Raw genomic sequence first — 23,092 nt, 5'->3', positions numbered from 1 at the left:
GCTTGAGGTTCCGGGTTTTAGCCTGCCACTTTTGAACTCTTGCTTGCTGAGGTGTTCCTGCAAGTATCTCTGTAGATCTTAAAAAGCTATTTCTTGATTTAAGGCATTGGCATGCTGGCTGATATCTGAACAGAGGATGGACCAGAGATGTCACTGCCTTGGTCCTTTCATTATTGGCTGCTACTTCCTGGCAGATGTCAGGTGGTGCAATACCAGCTAAACTGTATAATTTCTCCAGTAATGTGGGGCATAGACATCCTGTGATAATGCGGCATGTCTCATTAAGAGCCACATCCACTGTTTTAGAGTGGTGAGATGTGTTCCACACTGGGCATGCATACTCAGCAGCAGAGTAGCACAGCGCAAGGGCAGATGTCTTCACTGAATCTGGTTGTGATCCCCATGTTGTGCCAGTCAGCTTGCGTATGATATTGTTTCTAGCACCCACTTTTTGCTTGATAGTCAAGCAGCACTCCTTGTAAGTCATGAGAGAAGCCTCCCCACAGGATGGTAACACATCCAGGCATCTCCTGGGACAGCTGAGTTTCTCACACCAGAAATGACATGCAACATGCAACCAAACAAACAAACACAGGTTTGTACCTTCGGTGTATTCCTAGATTCAGCACTCACCCTGGATGATAAGGTTTCTGTATTGGCCAGACATGCATTTGCCCAGTTAGTGTGTCAGCTACACTTGTTCTTTGGGATGTTTAATGTGGCCAAGGTGACACAGCATGACTTAGCTGTATTGTAAATGAATTACTATAATGCACAAAATGTGGGGCTGTTCTTGGAGAGTCTTCAGAAACTTGGTCCAAAAAAACCGTAGCCAAGTTTGTTAACAAGTGTTGGTTACAGGTAGCACACAACTCCCTTGCTGCAAAAGCTCCACTGACTGCCGGTTCATTTTGGGGCTCAATTCAAAGTGGTGGTTATGGTCTCAAAAGCCCTATGGGGCCCAAGCCCAGCTTATTTGAAGGACAATATCTTCCCATATAGGCCAGCCCAAGCTATAAAGTCTATAGGGGAGGTACATCTTTCTATCTCACCACCTTCACACCCAGAATTGGGGGGGGGGAGGGATAAAGGAAAAGCTCTGCAACTGCTTCCACACACTTTGAAAGCATTTCTCTAGAATGAGTTCTTCTTCATCATCCCTTCAGTGGCAGGTTAAGACCTTTCTTTTCCAGTAAGCCTTTGCAAATTGAGTTTTAACAAGAACATAGTTTTTTTATAGAGCTGTGCTGTTTTAATCTTTGTCTTAAAGTAAGATTTTAAATGGTTTTAATTCTTTTATTGTGTGCTTTAATATTAATTCTGCATGTGTATTTATTGTAATTTTCTGTCTCTTTCAAAGCAGACTTAAGTCCCAGTCTGTAAAAAAGACAAGATATATAAAATGATAGGTGGAGAGATAAATAGATGGGTGGATAATTATTACCAGTCAAAATAAATCAACCATCTTCAAGCTGAAGCTAGCCAAATGTTCTTCAGTACCTTTCATTTTGAGTAACCATGCTGTCTGAGGTGAGAAGATTTATAGCTCAGCACATCTGGAGGACATCTCCTTGGCGGGGGCTGAAGTAGATAATACTAGGCTCAACAAACAATAAATCTGACCTCATGGAAGATAGATGCCTATGCTCCAATGAGCCAGCACAACTCTCCCTGCTAACAATCAGCTCTACCATGAGGAACCTGAAGGTCACAGAAGGATCTCGTGTAGGATATAAGCAGCCTATAAACCAGGTATGGGCAAACTTCAACCTTCCAGGTGTTTTGGACTTCAACACCTACAAGTCCTAACAGCTGGCAGGCTGTTAGGAATTATGGGAGTTGAAGTCCAAAATATCTGGAGGCTCGAAGTTTGCCCATGCCTGCTATAGGCCCAGATGCTCTCCATTCCTATGTTAGGACATGGGTTCATGTTTTGACCACCTATGTTTCACACACAGCTGAAAACTGGATGTTATGCCATCCACACCATAGCATACAAATACGGAGAGCATGGAAATGTTACTTTTTTGAATGAAAACTCCCAGAACCCCCAGACAGCAGATTTTGGAACAATATCTAGCTTCAAAGGGTCCTAAACCATTTGCCACTCCTTCAGTGAGTCCTATAGTTCTGGCCAACAGAATGGATCAAACCAAGCACAACATCACCAACCAGTCAAGAGTACTCATCAGTATCTCAGAATATAGCTATGAACTCTTAACCTTCCGAGTTTCCCACAAGAAGATGTCTGGTGTACCAGAGTGGGAAAGATGATTTGTTGAACCAGGACTCTTTTCAGGGCTAGACCAAAGAAATTACATAATCTAAGGCAAATAATATAATCACATCCTCATCTATTCCACTTACATAAACCAACCAAACCAACAGCTGAATCTCTCTTCAACACATGGGCATCCCAAAAAATCTTCCAATACACCTGAAAGGAGCAGGTTAGTTTAGGGTAGGCATGGGCAAAGTATATTACAGCACACAAATGTGAGGATTTTTTGGTTTCCACAGATTTTTTTAAAAATGAAGAACATTTCAGAAAACATGTTTTCCCCTCAAATACCACAAACACTCTCTAAGGAACTCTCTAAGGTGGGGGGTAATATTTGAGATGGGTAGCAAGTCTGTTAAAGAACTAGGAGAGATCTTTCTTAAAACAAAAAGTGCCCTGGAAGTAACTTTCAAGTTCACTTCCTATGTAAAAAAAAAAACCTTCTTCTGTGCCTAAAACTGTCCAAGGTGAAAAGGAACATGGTCAACTTCTATAGGTGGAAAGGACTGTAGGCCAGTTTCTTCTTCACCTGAGTCAGCAAGATGTTTTGGGCCAGCTCCAAAGGGCCCTTCTTTTCATCACCCCTGTATTCTACCCATGTTTATTTCTCCTGCACACCTTTCTTCCAGTTCCATTTGCTTTGCAGCTACTGCTAGCATTGATTTCTTAACCATTTTGTCTTCCCAGCAGCTTGCTTCCCCTTTTCATCCCCACACAATTTCTCCTCCTTGTCTTAGATGACCAATGCTACATCTTTCTCGAAACCCTGCTGGGCTCCTGGTCTGTGGTTCCCATCTCCCCTGTTCTTTTCTTCATATCATAAGTATATCCTGAAGTCAACAGAAGAATAGAGGCTACTTTCACCATTAGGCAGACTGATGCGGTCCCTTCAGGTAACAAGGATTAGGAGGTGAAAGCAAATATTGGATGAGACTGCTGTATACTATATGACTTGCCAAAATCAGAAGTGGACAATCTTTAGGAATTAGGGGCTGTGTTGGCCCCCAAAATATTTGTGGGCAGCATCCCACACCATACCCCATCACATAAAATAAAAAAATAATAATTTTGCTTCCAAATGATGAAGAAAATACTTTTTTTTTCTTTTTCCCATCCTTAGTGAGTCACTATTTTCAACTTCTCATGGACCTTAACTTGGTTAAAATTTTTCAAGGAGAGGAACTGAAAGCCTGTGAGACAAGAACATCACTATTCAGGGACTGCTTTCTATTCCTGACCTTGTCATTGGTCCTCTACAAAGCTCGGTATTGTACTTACAAAGCTACAGAAGGTCTATAGGGTTGGAAGCAGTTTTTGTTCCAATCCCTACCTGGAAATATTGGAATGAAACATGGGAATTGTGTGCACAACATGAGTCCTGTCACCGAACCACAGGCCCTCCATATTATGACAGCAATGCATCTGAGCACATGCAGAGCAATGTCCCTCCTCCGTGAGTAGCCACCACTCATTCCATAAAGAACATAAGCTACAGGCTAGGCCTATGACCTACCTGATCAAAAATGGGCAGCTGGATTTGCACATGTAAGTGATCTCCACGAAGTGCTGAAACCAACCATCAGCTCAGCAGATAATCATTTCAACCCTAAGGAAGGTGTCTGAGGTTTTGACACTTAATACCTACTCTACATGAGTTGTCCTAGGTCTTGGGACCCACCATCAACTCTAAGGGACCTGCTCTAGGTCCTGAAACCTACCATCAAATCTAAGGGAGCTGCTCTAGGTCCTGGAACCCACTATCAACTCCAAGGGAGCTGCTCTAGGACCTGAAATCTGCTATCAATTTTAAGGGAGCTAACCTAAGTCCTGAAAACCATTATCAACTCTAAAGGAGCTAACTTAGTTCCTGCATCAACTCTAAGGGAACTGTTCTAGGTCTTGAAACCCACTGTCAACTCTAAAGGAGCTAATCTAGGCCCTGCATCAACTCTAAGGGACTTGCTCTACGTCCTGAAATCTGCTATCAACTCTAAGGGAGCCAACCTAAGTCCTGAAACCTATTATCAACTCTAAAGGAGCTAATCTAGGCCCTGCATCAAATCTAAGGGAACTGTTCTAGGTCCTGAAACCCACCATCAACTCAAAAGGAGCTAATCTAGGCCCTGCATCAAATCTAAGGGAACTGTTCTAGGACCTGAAATCTGCTATCAACTTTAAGGGAACTAACCTAAGTCCTGAAACCCATTATCAACTCTACAGGAGCTAACTTAGGTCCTGCATCAACTCTAAGGGAACTATTCTAGGTCCTGAAACCCACCATCAACTCTAAAAGAGCTAAACTAGGCCCTGCATCAACTCTAAGGGACTTGCTCTAGGTCCTGAAATCTACCATCAGCAATAAGAGAACTAATCTAGGTCCTGAAACCCACCATCAACCCTAAGGGGGCTATCCTAGGTTCTGAAACCGAGCATCAACTCTAAGGGAGGTATCTAAGGCACTGAAAGGAACCATCAACTCTAAGGGAAGTGTCTGAGGTCCTGAAACCTACCACCAATTTAAAGCAGCTGTCCAAGGTTCTGAAATGAGTGGGCTCCTCTAAGGGAGCTGTCCTAAGTCCTGAAAGCTGCCTTCCGTGCTGAGGGAGCTGTCTTGAGTGCTGAAACCTACCCAAACAGACCCAGTCCCTTTAAATGAAGACACATACACACAAGTCCCCGGCCCATAGCTCAGAGGTTTGAAGAGAAAAAAGCCCCCTTGCTCTTTCTCTCTTGGAATGCGTGTTCCAGGCCTGAGAGCAGCACCGAGCAGTAGCCACCATGAGCCAGCATCTCTGGAGAAGCCGGGGATGCTCTTCCTGCCCCCAAAAAGAGATCCCTGAGAAGCTCCGCCCCCGTGTTTTAGGGGTGAGAGGCGGAGAGGGGTGGGGGATGGAGGAAGGGGGCCTGGGGTGGGAAGAGGAGAAGATCGGTGGCTACAGGAGCTGAGGAGCCTTTGTGGGCGGGAATGAGGGGGGTGTTAGTCAGTGGGGCAAAGGCTGAGCTCCCCTCCTCCACGCTCCTAGGCCTGCTTGGGCCTCTCCATCCTCCCTCCCCATCAAACACCCCTCCTGATGGCAACATTACCCGCAGGACGGCTTGGGGTTGGATGGGTTGCCTCGGCCCCTTCCTCCGTCGCCACCTCCGGGGGCGTCCGGCGGCTGCGCGCACTGGCTCGGCCGCGTCTTCTTCCTCCTCCTCCTCCTCCTCTTCCTCCTCCTCTTCCTTCTCTTCCTCCTCCGTCTTGGCAAGGCGCGCCTCGCTCATGCGCTTCAGAGCCGCCTCAGAGCAGCCCCGATCCCGCGTCCCCTTCCTTCCTTCCTTCCTTCCTTCCTTCCTTCCTTCCTTCCTTCTTTTGTTCAGCGCTGGAGGGAAAGACCTTTCTCCTTTTCCTTCTCCGCCCCCAACTGGACCCGATCCCATCCAGGCTCCTGGGCCAATCGGCTTGTGGGGCAGACCAGGAGCAAACAGAAAGGAAGATTCCCTGAAGATGCATCCCAAACTCACTTTTTTTTTCTAGCCCCTGTTGTCAGAGTTTAAAAATCTCTAAATCTGTCCCCACTGTGGAATGAAAACAGTTTTGACACATCACCTGAACCACCATGGCTCAATGGAATGGAAGCCTGGGAGTTGTAGTTTTACATGGTGCTGGTGCCTCACCAAACCGCAACTCCCAGGATTCCATAGCATTGAGCCATGGCAGTTCAAAGCGGCATTAAAGTGCATCTATTAGAGTGCATCTACACCAGGCCCTCCAGGTGTTTTGGACTCCAACTCCCACCATTCCTAACAGCCTCAGGCATGGTCACACTTGGGTCTTCCTCCAAGTGTTTTGGACTCCAACTCCCACCATTCCTCACAGCCTCAGGCATGGGCAAACTTGGGTCTTCCTCCAAGTGTTTTGGACTCCAACTTCCACCATTCCTAACAGCCTCAGGCATGGTCCAACTTGGGTCTTCCTCCAAGTGTTTTGGACTCCAACTTCCACCATTCCTAACAGTCTCAGGCATGCTCAAACTTGGGTCTTCCTCCAAGTGTTTTGGACTCCAACTCCCACCATTCCAAATAGCCTCAGGCATGTTTTGGACTCCAACTCCCATCATTCCTAATAGCCTCAGGCATGGTCAAACTTGGGTCTTCCTCCAAGTGTTTTGGACTCCAACTCCCACCATTCCTAACAGCCTCAGGCATGGTCAAACTTGGGTATTCCTCCAAGTGTTTTGGACTCCAACTCCCACCATTCCTAACAGCCTCAGGCATAGGCAAACTTGAGCCTTCCTCCAGGTGGACTCCAACTCCCACTATTCTTAACAGCATCAGGCATGGGCAAACTTGGACCTTCCTCCAGGTGTTTTGGACTCCAACTCCCACCATTCCTAACTGCTTCAGGCATGGGCAAACTTGGCATTGTAGTAAGTGGTCTTTGGTTTGCTCTCCTTCACACTCATATGTTGTGGACTCTACTTTGTAGCCTCATTTCTTAAGGCTTGCTCTGCATCTCGTGGTGCCAGAGCGCAGCCTGTTCAGCACCTCCCAAGTCTTCTGTGTGCCCAGGAGAGGGTCTCTCATCCAGTCCCAGCCACTGATTGAGATTCCGGATTTTAGCCTGCCACTTTTGGACTCTCGCTTGCTGTGATGTTCCTGCGAGTATCTCTGTAGATCTTAGAAAGCTTTTTCTTGATTTAAGGCACTGGCATGCTGGCTGATATCCTAACAGAGGATGGGCCAGAGATGTCAATGCTTTGGTCCTTTCATTCTTAACTGCTACTTCCCAATGGATGTTAGGTGGTGCAATACCGGCTAAACAGTATAATTTCTCCAGTGGTGTGGGACATAGACACGCTGTGATAATGTCACATGCCTCATTAAGAGCCACATCCACTGTTTTAACATGGTGAGATGTATTCCACACTAGGCATGTATATTCAGAAGCAAAGTGCAAAGGCAGATGTCTTCACTATGTCTGGTTGTGCCAGTCAGCTTTCATACAATGTTATTTCTAGCAGCCACTTTTTGCTTGATATTCAAGCAGTGTTTCTTGTAAGTCAGAGCATGGTCCAGAGTGACTCCCAGGTTTTTGTTTGTGCTGCAATGCTCCAGTGGGATTCCTTTCCAGGTAATCCTCAGAGCTCGAAATGCTTGTCTGCTCTTAAGGTGAAGAAGACATGTCTGCATTTTAGATGGATTAGCAATCAGCTGGTTTTCCCTGTAATAGGCAGTAAGAGCACCTAAAACTTCAGAGAGCTGTTTCAAAGCTCCCTGATTGAGCAGTGATGGCACAATCATCAGCATTTGTGTAAATGTTAAACATTGACAGAGCAAGCATGCTCCCCTGAGGCAGAACATTCTTCTGTTTTTGCCATCTTCTTCTTTGGTCCTGGAACTCAACAAAAAAGTTCCTGTTTCATAGCAGATTTCCTATGAAGCAGGTAAGGTGGTAGTCCTTTGTGATATTATAATTTTTTCTAAGGAGAAGGTGATGATTTACAATATCATAAAAAGCTGACAGGTCTATGAAGACAACTCTTGTAATGTGCTGCCTTTCAAAACCATCTCCTATGTGTTGTTGGTTTTTTTGGGTTTTTTTTTTTGTCATGTCAGGAGCGACCTGAGAAACTGCAAGTCGCTTCTGGTGTGAGCGAATTGGCCGTCTGCAAGGACATTGTCCAGGGGATGCCTGGATGATTTTGATGTTTTTATCATCCTTGGGAGGCTTTTCTCATGTCTCCGCATGAGGAGCTGGAGCTGATAGAGGGAGCTCATCCGCCTCTCCCTGGATTCGAACCTGCGACCTGTTGGTCTACAGTCCTGCCGTCACAGGGGTTTAAACCACTGCCTCACCAGGGGCTCCTTTCTATGTGCTGAGTCAGGTTCAAAACTTGTGATGTGCACCTTTTGCCTTTCCTGAAACCAGCTTGCTGATGAAATATACATTGATCTATTTCCCCATAATTCTATGCAAAATAAGTCTCTCGAAAACTTTGTAAAGATGGCACAGCAAAGAGACTGGTCTATAGCTTTTTGGATCATTACAGTCTTTGTCTGGTTTCAAAATTGCTATGACTCTTGCTTTTCTCCATATTTTAGGGATCTGACAGGATGCAATGAAGTTGTTCATCAGCTTCAGCAGCCAACACCTTACTTTTGGGTCAAAGTTCTTACTTTGTTCCATCTGTAGATCATCCAGGACAGATGCTTTGCCATTTTTACATTTATTGAGAGCCGTTTCCAATTTGGTCGATGTAAAAAGTTCATGACGGTTGTTGTTCTCATTATCTGGTTGTCTGTCTATTGGTTTCCTTCCTAGTTTGGTGGCAAGGTTGGGTTTCCCATTCTTCAGAAGTTGATGCACTATCTGACCTGCCTTTATGTTGACATAGGTATTTACGGTAGTCCCCAGCCAGTTTTGTTCATTCGTTCAGTCCTTTCCAACTCTTCGTAACCTCATGGACCAGCACATGCCAGAGCTCCCTGTCGACCGTCAGCCCCAGCCAGTAAAGTTGGGCAAGAAGTGGGTTTATTCATCCCATCTGGGAAGTTCTCTGTTGGGAGTCCATTAAACACATTATCACATGTATTCGTTTAAATTCTTTGTTATGCTGATTTTAATTTTGACATTTGATTGGGTTGTTTTTCCTCCTCCCTTCCTCTGTCTGACTTTATTGCTTTGTTTTGTTTCATCCTCTGGCCCCTTTTATCTTTTATTGTTGACTGGCCCTGACCCTTTCTTTCCTAATAGCAGTCATTAACAAACAATTTGTGGAGAGTCTTTTAGACTCCTGAGAGCTGCATCAGAGAAGTGGTATCAATGAGATCTCTTTGCTGCTTAAATAAGACTGCTGTATTGTAGGGTTGCAGCTACACTGTAGAATTAAAGCAATTTGACCACACTTTAACTGTTATGGCTCAATGCTATGAAATTCTGGGAGCTGTAGTTTGGTAGGGCACCAAGTTCTACTTGGCAGAAAAGGATAAAGACCTTGTAAAATTACAACTCTCAAGTTTCTATAACATTGAGCCATGGCCTTTCGAGTCAAACTGTATTAGTTCTACAGTGCAGAATCACCCTAGCAATGCAACAATTTGGGTACAATGGGAATGCCAAAGAAATGAAAACAAACAAGCACTGTGGGAAGCATAGGAACAAGAAATTATTGACATTCTATGCTGCATTGCTATGCTGAAGGCCTGAATTGATTGTTATGTCACAAAATGTTCAAATCTAATCTTACAAGGCAACAGAGCTTCCCTCTTTCTGGATTCTATTACCAGCTTCCCCACTCCCACAACTCATAAGATGATAGAATCATAGCGTTGGAAGAAACCCCTTGTTATAGAGGAACATGCAAACAAAGCACTCCTAACAGATGGCCATCCAGACTCTAAAATCCCCAGAGAATGAGACTCCACCACATTTCAAGGCAGCATATTCCACTGCTGAACACTTAGATGGAATCTCTTTTCATGCAATTTGAATCCATTGCTGTGACCTAGTCTCTAGAACTGCCTTGAACAGCAGCAAACAAGCTTGCCCCCTCTTCAATATAACATCCTTTCAAAAAATTAAACATGGCTATCACATCCCCTCTCAGCCTTCTCTTCTCTAAACTAAACATGTCCAGCTAAGTTTTTTAAAATTATTATTATTAATCGTAGACACAAGTAGAATAATACATATCTCAATAATGAAATTCCACTTACATTTTCACTCAATGTAATGTATCTTATTTCCTTAACCTTATCAATCCCAATTCCACCCTTATCAACCACTTGTGTCCAGCAGTTTTGCATTCCACCGCTGCATCTCCCTTCGCCCCCCACCCACTGGAAACAGTTGTATCTTCAATTTGAGTATTATATGAATTGATAGATCATGAAGATAGCATGATTTAGTTCTTTATATTTTCTTTTTCCTTTTGCTCTAGCTATCAGAGTTCCCCATTTCAAGTCCCAATTCTTCTTATCCCAGTTCTCTAAATGAACCTTGTTGGACATGGCTTCCAGACCTTCTACCATTTTGGTTGCCCTCCTCTGGACACATTCCATATTCATGAATTATGGTGCCCAGAACTGGATGCAGTATTTATTCTATGTGAAGTCTGAATAGAGAGGTACTATCATTTCCCTCAATCTAGACACTATACTCCTATTAATCTTGATGCTATACTCCTATTGTGCTAATATTATATTGTATACACATATAATATATTGTATACACATATAATATTGATAATATAATGTAATGTGTAAAGAACTCCTCACCTTAAGCAGCTAGAATGTGGGCCTGGTGAAGCCCTGGAAGCCATCTTAGGATAGGGAAACAAGGAGACGCCAGCTTAGTTAAGGGTTTTCTAGAGGGGGCATGTCCCAATCCAGGAAACAGAGATTAGACGGCCAGGATTGGTTAGAAAATAGGGGCGGAGCCTAGCATTCAAAAAGAAAAAATGTACCTTTTGAACTGAGGATTGAGTTGACAGTTGGAAATTGTCCGTTGAGGAGTTTGTCAGTTGGTGATAACAGTTGGTTGGTGTTAGATAAGAGAGCTGGGTTAATCTTTTGTGGTATTCAAGAGCTAGAGAAATTAGCTAGGAATACAGATAGTAGAATAAAACCTTGTTTGTGGTCTGTCCCTGAGGAAGGCTAGGATAAAGGCCATTGGCTAGGTTCCAGAAAGGGGGAATTTTGTTTGGAATTATTATCAGCGATTAATTTCCTGAGATAATCTCCTGTTTTGTTAACATCAATATTTGAACCCAGAACCCATCTAAGAATTGTACCTCAAAAGTAACCAGAAGCTTATGTACCAATAACTTACTGAAACCACTACGCATTTGTACCAGAAGAAGTTTAAGCCTGTTAAATAAATGTTTTGTTATTGTTAACACTTTATACCAGCCTTGTAATGTAAAAATTACATTACACTGATGGTCACTCGTTGGCCTGATAGGTGTATTGTGTCCAAATTTCATGTTAACTCATCCAGTGGTTTTTGAGTTATGCGCGTCCCACAAACAAACATTACATTTATATAGAGAGAGATAGTGGTGTAGTACAATATAGGAATGTCTGTTACAAATATTGTGCCATGCTAATAATATAAAAAAGGGAAATTCGAAAGACTGCTCAAACTTCCGTACAGTGGCCCTTATTTCTCATGCCAGTAAGGTAATGCTCAAGATCCTGCAAGGAAGACTCCAGCAATACATGGAGCGAGAGTTGCCAGATGTTCAAGCCGGGTTTAGAAAAGGCAGAGGAACGAGAGACCAGATTGCCAATATCCGCTGGATAATGGAGAAAGGCAGGGAGTTTCAGAAAAACATCTACTTCTGCTTCATTGACTATTCTAAAGCCTTTGACTGTGTGGATCATAATAAATTGTGGCAAGTTCTTGGTGGGATGGGCATACCAAGCCATCTTGTCTCTCTCCTGAGGAATCTGTACAAGGACCAAGTAGCAACAGTCAGAACTGACCACGGAACAACAGACTGGTTCAAGATTGGGAAAGGCGTACGGCAAGGCTGCATACTCTCTCCCAACCTTTTTAACTTGTATGCAGAACACATCATGCAATGTGCGGGGCTGGATGAATGCAAAGCTGGGGTGAAAATTGCTGGAAGAAACATTAACAACCTCAGATATGCAGATGACACCACTCTGATGGCCGAAAGCGAGGAGGAGCTGAGGAGCCTTCTAATCAAGGTGAAAGAAGAAAGCGCAAAAGCCGGGTTGCAGCTAAACATCAAAAAAACCAAGATTATGGCAACAAGAATGATTGACAACTGGAAAATAGAGGGAGAAACCATGGAGGCCGTGACAGACTTTGTATTTCTAGGTGCAAAGATTACTGCAGATGCAGACTGTAGCCAGGAAATCAGAAGACGCTTACTTCTTGGGAGGAGAGCAATGTCCAGTCTCGATAAAATAGTGAAGAGTAGAGACATCAGACTGGCAACAAAGATCCACCTAGTCAAAGCCATGGTCTTCCCTGTAGTAACCTACGGATGTGAGAGCTGGACCTTAGGGAAGGCTGAGCGAAGGAAGATCGATGCTTTTGAGCTGTGGTGCTGGAGGAAAGTGCTGAGAGTGCCTTGGACTGCGAGAAGACCCAACCAGTCCATCCTCCAGGAAATAAAGCCCTCCTGCTCACTGGAGGGAAAGATACTAGAGACAAAGTTGAAGTACTTTGGCCACATCATGAGGAGACAGGAAAGCCTAGAGAAGACAATTATGCTGGGGAAAGTGGAAGGCAAAAGGAAGAGGGGCCGACCAAGGGCAAGATGGATGGATGGCATCCTTGAAGTGACTGGACTGACCTTGAGGGAGCTGGGGGTGGTAACGGCCGACAGGGAGCTCTGGCGTAGGCTGGTCCATGAGGTCACGAAGAGTCGGAGACGACTGAACGAATGAACAACAACAACAATAATATATTGTATTTACATACAACTTGTAAGTGACTGAGTCCCCTTCAGAGTGAGAAGGGCGGTAAATAAATGTCGTAAATAAATAAATAAATGATGCAGCCTAGAATCACATTGATTTTTTTTAGCTGCTGCATCACACTGTTGATTTGTGTTCAGCTTGTGCCTTACTAATCCTTTTCAAATATATTCTTTTCAAGCCAGTTATCATCCATCCAATATCTGTGCACTTCATATTTTTCTACCTAAGTTTACACTGTACATTTTTCCCAGTTGAAATGCATTTTGTTACCTTGGGCCCAGCTTCCTACATAAAAAGGCTTTCCGAGTGTTTGCAACCCAGCTTCTCCGAGGACAGAGAAAGATGTCAACTTGACTGGGATTGAAACCTAAGAAGGATTTTGCCTGCTATGTGCATTTTCAGTCTGGAGTAGAAAACCAAAAACCTTAAAGAGGACAATTGACATTAAGAAGTAGGGAAAGGTGGGATGGATTAAAATGGGTGGAAAGTAGCCAGCCATTTCCTTCATTGTAGGCTTCTAGTGAAACATTTTCCTTGCCTTTCAGCTCTCTAGGACTCCCAGCAGGTGCTTGGAATACATATTGGGTGCAGCTGTGAGCCTGCTGGTACCTTTCATAGAGCCTCTTATAGAAACAGCCACACTGAGAACAGGAAGTTTAGATATCACTCTCCAACTAATAATATCATTGGTGACGTTATGGTGAGTGATACCAGGCAAAACAAAATGAAGTTCACTGCACAGTTGGTGATAATAACGTCACAAGGATAGTAATCAATGCTGGCTCAATAACAAAGTGTTAGCTATTAGATCCCTAGCCATTTGGGCACCATATTTTTTTAGAGTTTCCCATTAGCAGGATTTCCACTATGGGAAGGATCTCCATAGCTGCCACTTTGGTATTCCCCAAATACCCCAATACAGGACCACACCAAAGCATTGTGGGAATGTCAAGATGAAGACTCTCTAACTGACTTACTGCTACAGTTAGTAAATCAGAGGTTGTGAACCCCAGGTTGTGGGGTTCACAACCTTGGGTTCACAACCAGATACAGTGAAGACATCTGCCCTTGCGCTGTGCTACTCTGCTGCTGAGTATGCATGCCCAGTGTGGAACACATCTCACCACACTAAAACAGTGGATGTGGCTCTTAATGAGACATGCCGCATTATCACGGGGTGTCTGCGCCCTACACCACTGGAGAAATTACACTGCTTAGCCGGTATTGCACCACCTGACATCCGCCAGGAAGTGGCAGCCAATAGTGAAAGGACCAAGGCAGGGACATCTCTAGCTCATCCCCTGTTTGGGTATCAGCCAGCACGTCAACGACTTAAATCCAGACATAGTTTTCTAAGATCTACGGAGACACTCGCTGGAACGCCTCAGCAAGTAAGAGTCCAAAAGTGGCAGGCTCAAACCCAGAACCTCAACCAATGGCTGATACCAAATGAGAGACTCCCCCCTGGGCACACAAAGGACTGGGTGACTTGGAAGGCGCTGTACAGACTGTGCTCTGGCACCGCGAGATGCAGAGCCAACCTTCCGAAATGGGGCTACAAAGTGGAATCTTCGACATGCGAGTGCGGAGAGGAGCAAACCACTGACCACCTGCTGCAATGCAACCTGAGCCCAGCCACATGCACAATGGAGGACCTTCTTGTAGCAACACCAGAAGCACTCCAAGTGGCCAGATACTGGTCAAAGGACATTTAATCAACTACCAAACTCACACATTCTGTATTTTCTCTGTTTGTTTGCTTTGTTCTGTTAGAAATGTAATATAATTGACTGGCTGCCCTGACATGAGAAATAAATAAATAGTAAATCAGAGCACAGGAACAAAGGAAAGCTAGCCTTAAACACTAGCCACCCACCAGTAGATTATGTACAGACAGCGGAGAATGCTGCACTGTTGTGGTGCATCTTCAAGTCATTTCCGATGGGAAGCTTCCCACCGGAGAGGAAATCATCTATCTTACAGATGGTAAACTATTTAATTTCAGCAGACTGAAAGCCAAAACCAAGGTCACAACATTTGTTATAGAACTCCAATATGCTGATGATAATGTAGTCTGTGCACATTCAGAAGAAGACCTTCAAGCCATTCTAAACACCTTTGCAGAAGCATACGAGAGGCTAGGCCTCTCACTGAACATCAGAAAACCAAAGTGCTCTTCCAGCAGTCACCAGCGAATCCCTCTGCAATGCCAGAAATACAGCTTAATGGTGTAACATTAGAAAAGGTTTACCATTTCCACTACCTTGGCAGCCACCTCTCCACAAAAGTCAACATTGACACTGAAATACTACACCGCCTGAACTCTGTGAGTGCAGCATTTTTCCAAATGAAGCAGAGAGTGTTTGAGGACCAGGACATCCGTAAGGAGACCAAGGTGCTTGTTTATAAAGCTATTGTCCTCCCAACCTTGCTATATGCCTGCGAAATGTAGACTGTCTACAGACGTCATACTCAACTCCTGGAATGATTCAATCAGCATTGCTTCTGAAAAATCCTGCAAATTTCTTGGGAAGACAGATGGACAAATGTCAGCATGCTGGAAGAAGCAAAGACCACCAGCATCAAACCAATGTTCCTACAGCATCAACTCTCCTGGACTAGCCACATTGTCTGAATGCCCGATCATCGTCTCCCAAAGCAGTTATTCTACTCCCAATTCAAGTACGAGAAACGTACTGTTGATGGACAGGAAAAGAGATTTAAAGATGGGCTCAAAGCCAACCTTGAAAACTGTGGCATAGACACCGAGAACTGGGATGCCTGGCCCTTGAGCGCTCTAACTGGAGGTCAGATTTGACCAGCAGTGCTGCAGAATTCAAAGAGGCACGAATGGAGGACAAAAGGGAGAAACATGCCAAGAAGAAGGTGCATCAAGCCAACTCTGACTGGGACCACCTTTCACCTGGGAACCGATGTCCTCACTGCAGGAGAACATGCAGATCAAGAATAGGGCTCTTCAGCCACCTACAGACCCACCAACAGGACACCACATCTGGAAGACCATCATCCTCAAGCTTCAAGGGATCACCTAAGTAAGTAAAGTACACTTGAATGACCTTCATCCTTGGGCTACGAGGGATCGCCCAAGTCTAAAGTAAGTCTATGGGCAGGCAGCAGAGAATGCTGCATTGTTGTGGTGCATCTTCAAATTATTTCTGATGTATATCAACCCTACCATGGGGTTTCTCTGGCAAGATTCATTCAGAGTAGGGCTGGTCTGATGTTATTTTGAGGCTGAAAAAGTGTGGCTTGCTCAAGTTCAGCAAATGGATTTCCATACCTTGCTTGGTGATTTGAACCTTGGTCTCCATAGCTGTAGTCTAGTGTTTGAACCACTATATGACACTGGCTTTGGCAACATGATTGATTTTAATGGGTTGGAATGGCCTAGGGAACTTTACTCCATGGGTTTGTCCTTCCTGCTTCTACTAGTAGATATTGCCACCTGCCATGCTTTAAAATAGAAAGCAGCTTTAAGCAACAGAGTTTCTACAGGTTGTGCGGCACACACAATGCTAAATCAGGGTAGTAATCATGTAATATCAGATGTTGCTGGACTTCAGCTCCCAGCAGGCCTAGCCAACATAGGTATGTTAGGAACTGCAGTCCCATAATATCCAGAAACCACTAAGTTCCTATGATGGGATAAATTCAACAGCTAGTCTTACCTAAAGTAGGCCAATTGAATCAATGGCTACTAAATCAATATGTCAGTGCACTCTATCGATTCAATAAGACTGTCCTAGTTGGAATTATCAAATAGATTTGGCCTATAGTTCTCGAAGGGTTCACATATTAGGCAATTTAACTACAAGAAGCATGCATTACAATATAACACGAACAAGACGCCAGCAAGGTTTTTATAACCATAGTTTTATAGATCAAGTAGCTAATTGAACTGTAAAATGGAAATAATGAGGACATTACTTTGAGCTGATTGATGCTCCTACATGGTTAGGAACTTAGGAGAAAAATTCAGACAAGGGCTATGATGACTTCATCTTGTATGATAACAGTGCTTCATTTGTTTTAACATTGTTTTATTCATTTGGGGATTTTGCAGTGCTTGCTGTAAGGTGTGAGGACAGTGTGCCGAAGGTTTTTACTCTTCCTTATTCCAGCATCCTTAGCCACTTGAATTTTGATCCAGAGAGAAAAGCAAGGTACAAATAAATATAATGTTTATTTATTTATCATGTCAGAAGTGAATTGAGAGTACAGTTATAATGTATTTAAAAACATAAACAAAGTTAAAAACTTGGCATTGTGCTAAATGTCCTTTGACCCAAAGCTGGACACTTGGAGTGCCTCTGGAGTCGCTGTGAGAAGGTCCTCCATTGTGCATTGTTCTCAGACTGCATTATAGTAGGTGGTCTGTGGTTTGTTCTTCTCCACAATCGCATGTCGTGGACTCCATTTTGCAGGCCCCATTTCTTAAGGCTGGCTCTGCATCTTGTGGTGCCAGAGCACAGTCTGTTCAGCATCTTCCAGGTCGTCTTCTGTGTGCCCAGCTTCTCATCTGGTATCAGCCACTGATTGAGGTTCCAAGTTTTCGCCTGCCACTTTTGGACTCTCGCTTGCTGAGGTGTTCCTATGACTATCTCTGTAGATCTTAGAAAGCTATTTCTTGATTTAAGGTAGTGGTATGCTGGCTGATATCCAAACAGGGTGTGGTCTGGAGATGTAAATACTTTGATCCTTTCATTGCAGGTTGCTACTTCCTGATGGATGTCAGGTGGTGCAATACCAGCTAAATAGTATAATTTCTCCAGCACTGTGGGGTGTAGGCATCCTGTGATAATGTGGCATGTCTCATTAAGAGCCACATCCACTGTTTTAAGGTGGTGATATGTAGTCTACACTGGGCATGCATACTCAACAGCAGAGTAGCCAAGCGCAAGGCCAGATGTCTTCACTGTATCTTTGCTTCCGGTGTGAGAGAACCAGCCATCTACAAAGACGTTGCCCAAGGGACACCCGGGTGTGTTACTCAGGTCCCCCAATATATTATAATATATTATAATCTAATATTAATACTTACACTATGTAATACGATTTTTGTTCCTGGGTTATAAATGTCATTTCCTAATTGGTTATATCATAAAAAATGTCATTGCAGGACAATCTACAGCACATTTTGCTATAGTTTTTCAATGAATATCTCACTGTGTCTGAACTAGTTCAACATAGTTTATGACAGCCATAAAAAAGTCAGTACTGCAAAACTAAACAAGAGTAACACTTTCAAGCCAGGAACATTTTTTTTCAAATTTTGTTACATACTATTATCATCACCATCACTTCCCACTACATAATTACAGTGCTATGATTCTGCTTTAACTATTAACATTGCTTCTTAAGAAATCTAAGGGTCTGTAGTTTGGTGGAGCACTATAACTCTCTGGCTGAGATGCCATACACTCCATAAACTACAAATCCCAGGAACATCTCCCATAATGAAAGCTACCTCCTGAAATATCTTATTCTGAACACTTGAAAGAGATAGCCCACTCTACCAACCACCATGTCAGACTACACAGGGAAGCCACTGAAATACACAAGCATATGGACAATTTCAACAAAAAGGAGAAAACCATAAAAATGAACAAAATCTGGCTACCAGAATTAAAAAAAAAAACCCTGGAAAATCAGGATAGTAAATCAAGAACAATATTCAGAAAACAGAGGAATTCCAGACAGGAAACAATCAGGGCCAGCTAACACTTCCCAAACAAGGGTTCCCCAAGCAGGAAGTAGCCAGGCTTTGAAGCTGCAAGGCCATTCAATGCTAATCAAGGTGGCCAATTACAACATTCACACCTGCCTCAAACAGACAAGTGTTCTTTCTCCCAGCCTGAACATTCCACAGATATATAAACCTCACTTGCCTAGTTTCCAACATACCTCACAACCTCTGATGCCTGCCATAGATGTGGATGAAATGTCAGGAGAGAATGCTTCTGGAGCGTGGCCATAAAGCTTGGAAAACTCACAGCCACCCGATAGATAGATAGATAGATAGATAGATAGACAGACAGATAGACAGTATTAATGAGCACTGATTTGTTATTCGTAGTTGATGTGCTTAGCACAAAAATGCTTTATTTTTCTATATCCCTTACTTCTCTTCAGTATTCTCTACTACTATTTTCCTACTGGTCATTCAGCTAAGTCTCCTCACAATAGGCGGGCAAATGGCACAAGCTGCCCTCTCTCCCTCCCTCACAGCCTTAAAATACTTTCTGCAGTCCTTTTTCTTCCATGCATGAACTTTCTCAGCTTGTTATGTAACCAATGCTTGCTTTTCTCCCCCTCCCCTCTCCCCAATGCTAATGAAGTCGCATTAAGGAAAGCAAGGATTTGGTAGGATCTTTCTTCATATTGGAGGCGAGAACACAAATCTGTATTTTGCTGCCACTGCTCTGTGATGTGTTTGCATGCATTCTGTGCAGCTGCATAAATAAACGCGTAAATAAGTTTGACATGAAGGAAACCCAAATTAGAATATTTTGCACAACTTCTGCTGCTGCCAGGCTACCAGAGTGTTGTTCCCCTCGTTGTTCCTAATGATGAAATGAAATGTAGAATTAGCCTGCCCATAACACCGTCACGCGCTTGGTCTTGTGTAAGTTACACTGGGAACATGACTCCATTGTGATTCAGGGGCCTTCAGCACGTCTTAATTTGCAGCGACAAGTTTCTTTATTTCAGAAGCACAACACATCCAGAATGGCATTGCAACGGTGACAACATGCCGCTTTCTTCTTTTCTTTTTGCCAAGTAATACTTCATACCCGTTCTTAGCCCGAGCTGCTACAGGAAGAAGTGTGATTCATTCTCTTGTTTCCTTTCCACCCCGGGCTCCGTAAATGCATAGAAATGACATTTGATGAAGTGGGATCTAATCCATGAAACCTGGAGCGATGATACATTTATTAGTCTTCAAGTTGTCATGGGACCTGTCATAGTTTTTGGCTCTAGCAAACTAACATGGGGAACCCTTCAGAAAATGTGACGGTAGTTTGTGACAGGGCTGCAATAAAATATTGTGTAGGAAGGACCAACGTTTTATAATTTGGCCTAAATCTTGGTAGTTGTTTTGTGTTTAGGCAATCCCTCATTGTCTGAGTAGGATTGTCTTCCAAGATCAGTGTATTGGCGGTGGGTACATAGGTGACTGTGGAGCCCTATTCTTGATCTGCATGTTCTTCCACAGTGAGGGCATTGGTTTCCAGGTGGAAGGCCGTCCTGGTTGGGGTTGGCTTGACGCACCTTCCACTTGGCACGTTGCTCACTTTCACCCTCCATTCGTGCCTCTTTAAATTCGACAGCACTGCTGGTCACAGCCGACCTCCAGCTGGAGCACTCAAGGGCCAGGGCTTCCCAGTTCTCAGTGTCTATGCCAGAGTTTTTAAGGTTGGCTTTGAGCCCATCTTTAAATCTCTTTTCCTGCCCACCAACATTCTGTTTCCCGTTCTTGAGTTCGGAGTAGAGCAACTGCTTTGGGAGATGGTGGTCTTTACTTCTTCCAGTAAGCTGACATTTGTCCGCTTGTCATCCCAAGAGATTTACAGGATTTTTCGGGGGCAATGCTGATGGACTCGTTCTAGGAGTTGCATGTGACATCTGTAGATAGTCCACATTTCGCAGGCATATAGCAGGGTTAGGAGGACAATAGATTTATAAACAAGCACCTTGGTATCCCTACGGATGTCCTGGTCCTCAAACACTCTCTGCTTCATTTGGAAAAATGCTGCACTCGCAGAGCTCAGATGGTGTTGTATTTCAGTGTCAATGTTGACTTGTGTCAATGTGGAGAGGTGGCTGCTTCTTCACAATCTTGTTAGTATTGATTAAATAGCCCCACTGGATCAATGGGATTTGTCTGTGTGTCAATTCTCCTTTCCAGTACTGGCTGAGTTATTATTAATAGAACTCTTGCCATTTCTTTTGGTGTACTTTAATTCTCCGGGGCCATGGTAGGGCAGCAGGTTAAACTGCTAAGTGGCAGAACTTGCTGACCAGGTGGTTGGAGGTTCGAATCCATGGGATGTTGTGAGCTCTTGTTGTTAGTCCCAGCTTCTACAAACTAGCAGTTCAAAACATGCAAATGTGAGTAGATCAATAGGTACCACTTCAGTGGGAAGGTGACAGCATGCCATGCAGTCATGCCGGCCACATGACATAGGATGCATTTGTGGACAATGCTGACTTATTAACAGAACCCTTGTCATTACATTTGTGATACTATAACTCTCTGGGGCCACAGTGGCACAGCAGGTTAAACCACTAAGCTGCAGGACTTACTGACCAGAAGATTGGCGGTTCAGATCTGTAGGATGGGATGAACTCCCGTTGTTAGCCCCAGCTTCTGCCAACCTAGCAGTTTAAAAACATGCAAATGTGAGTAGATCAATAGGTACCGCTTTGGTGGAAAGGTAGCAGCACTCCATGCAGTCATGCCAGCCACATGACCTAGGAGGCGTCTATAGACAATGCCAGCTTTTCAGCTTAGAAATGGAGATGAGCACCTCACCCTCTAGAGTCAGACTTGACTAGACTTACCTTTATCTTTACCTTTACAACTCCAAGAATCCCTTAGCCAGCAGGGAAAGTGGGTACTGTAGAAATCATGTTCCAAATATCTATTTTCCCAATAGCTATTAGGACCTGGACAGTAACTTCCTCTCAATTTTCAAGAGAGATCATTGGAACTAGAAACATTCCTGTTCATAGCCTTCCTGGCGTCGGATGCCATAGCAAAGAAGAAATTATGATCTTGTACTTTCATCAACCCTCCCCTTAAGAATTGCCTTTCCTCTGCCAAGTTCTTGGAACTGCTGCAGCTGTTAACATCTAAGTACCCCATCCATGTAAATGGCAGGTAAATTACTCTCTCTAGAACAGACTTATAGCTTAAGTACTCCTTTCGTAGATAGCTACCGAAAAGGCAATCACCTTCCGTTTATTATCCATGCAGACAAGCATAGCCAGCTTGGTCAAGGAAACTTCAGCACTGGAGAGGTAATGTTTAGCACACCATCGTGAGCTGGGAGGTTTGTATTAATGCAATTGTAGCTGCTAAGCAATCTGTATTTAAGCTTGCTCTGCCTACACTGTCTATATCCCACCTCCAACCATTTCTGGGGGCTTTGTTGCAAGAGGGTTGTCCTTCCACTTTGTTTCTATGAAAACTTGCATGCAATAACAAATAATATTGTTATCGGTGCCAGACATAGCTCTTTTTTATGCTGCTCTTTTGGCAGTTCAGAGACTCTTCCTTCTTCCATTCCCCTTCTTGCATTTCTTTCTAGCAGAAAGGATAAGTCCAAAGAGAATGCTGTTTTTTTTCCCCTTTCTTTTTTTCTTTCAAACAGCCTGAATGTTAAAACCGATTCCCCAGTGTCTGTGAATTCCTCTGGTTTCCCATTGAAGAATGGCCGAGATTTGACTCTCTGATCCTTGAAAGAAAGAGGGGAACTAAGGCCAATGCTATATATGATTCAAAGCTCAAGAAAGCATCTTTTCCCAGTTCAATTCCCATAAACCTCAGTTGAAACTGGAAATAACTCTGTGTATATCCCATCTGACACCAAATGGGGAAGAAAAGGATACATTGCAGTCTTGAGCCTTTAGGAAATTATTTTGTGTCAGCAGTGCTGTTTTGGGCATTCTGGGAGTTACAGTATAATAAAGCAACTCATCCAGGCTCTGAATTATCACCACATATTTGTGTTAATAAATGGCCCACCTTTGCTTCTTTGCTAGCAAAGTAATTAGATTATCTTGCAAGGGGAAAATGGTCCCAATTCTGAGCAATGGACAGAACAGGCCTGAATGTTGTCAAAACCATTTGCTGCTTAAGCTGGAACATGATTTATTATTTATTTATTTATATTTCACCCTTCTCTCCCCAAAGGGAACTCAGGGTGGATCACAGAACACATATAAGGCAAATATTCAATGTTGATTATACAATGGCAAGACAGACAACAGATAGGGGTGCATATATAGACTTTCTCATCTTTCAGCATCTTTGGAGGCTGTGCTTGGTTCCAGCCACAGGGGGGTGCTGTCGCTCCATCACCTAGACAAAGAGCTTTCTTTGTTTGTAAACTTCCTCCCTTTTCTGATCAAAACACTGTACTTAAAATACCTCCCTGCTTTAATGCAGTTCCTATTTATCTACTCACACATTTGTTTTTGAATTACTAGGTAGGCAGAAGCTGGGTTAAAGGTCAGGCGCTCACCCTGACCCAGGTTTCGAACTGTCAACCTTCCAGTTAGCAAGATTTATTGCATCTTGGTGATTAACCTGCTGTGCTAAAGCCCAGCCATTTCTATGTCAAATAG

At 43.7% G+C, this 23,092-nt stretch overlaps 1 protein-coding gene across 1 annotated transcript in view; it reads right to left on the bottom strand.

Moving 5' to 3' along the window:
• Positions 1-5,714, bottom strand: part of MPP3 (MAGUK p55 scaffold protein 3) — a 97,387-nt gene extending 91,673 nt beyond the window's left edge. The window contains exon 1 of the mRNA XM_067469994.1: positions 5,366-5,714. The gene's annotated coding sequence lies outside the window, so the exon portion shown is untranslated. The remainder of the gene's footprint in view (positions 1-5,365) is intronic.
• Positions 5,715-23,092: the final 17,378 nt, after the last annotated feature.

Source organism: Anolis sagrei, chromosome 6 (assembly GCF_037176765.1).
Source record: "Anolis sagrei isolate rAnoSag1 chromosome 6, rAnoSag1.mat, whole genome shotgun sequence".
NCBI classification, from domain to species: Eukaryota; Metazoa; Chordata; class Lepidosauria; order Squamata; family Dactyloidae; genus Anolis; species Anolis sagrei.
Note: the sequence above shows the minus strand (reverse complement) of the source record. Positions and strands in the feature narration are given on the sequence as shown.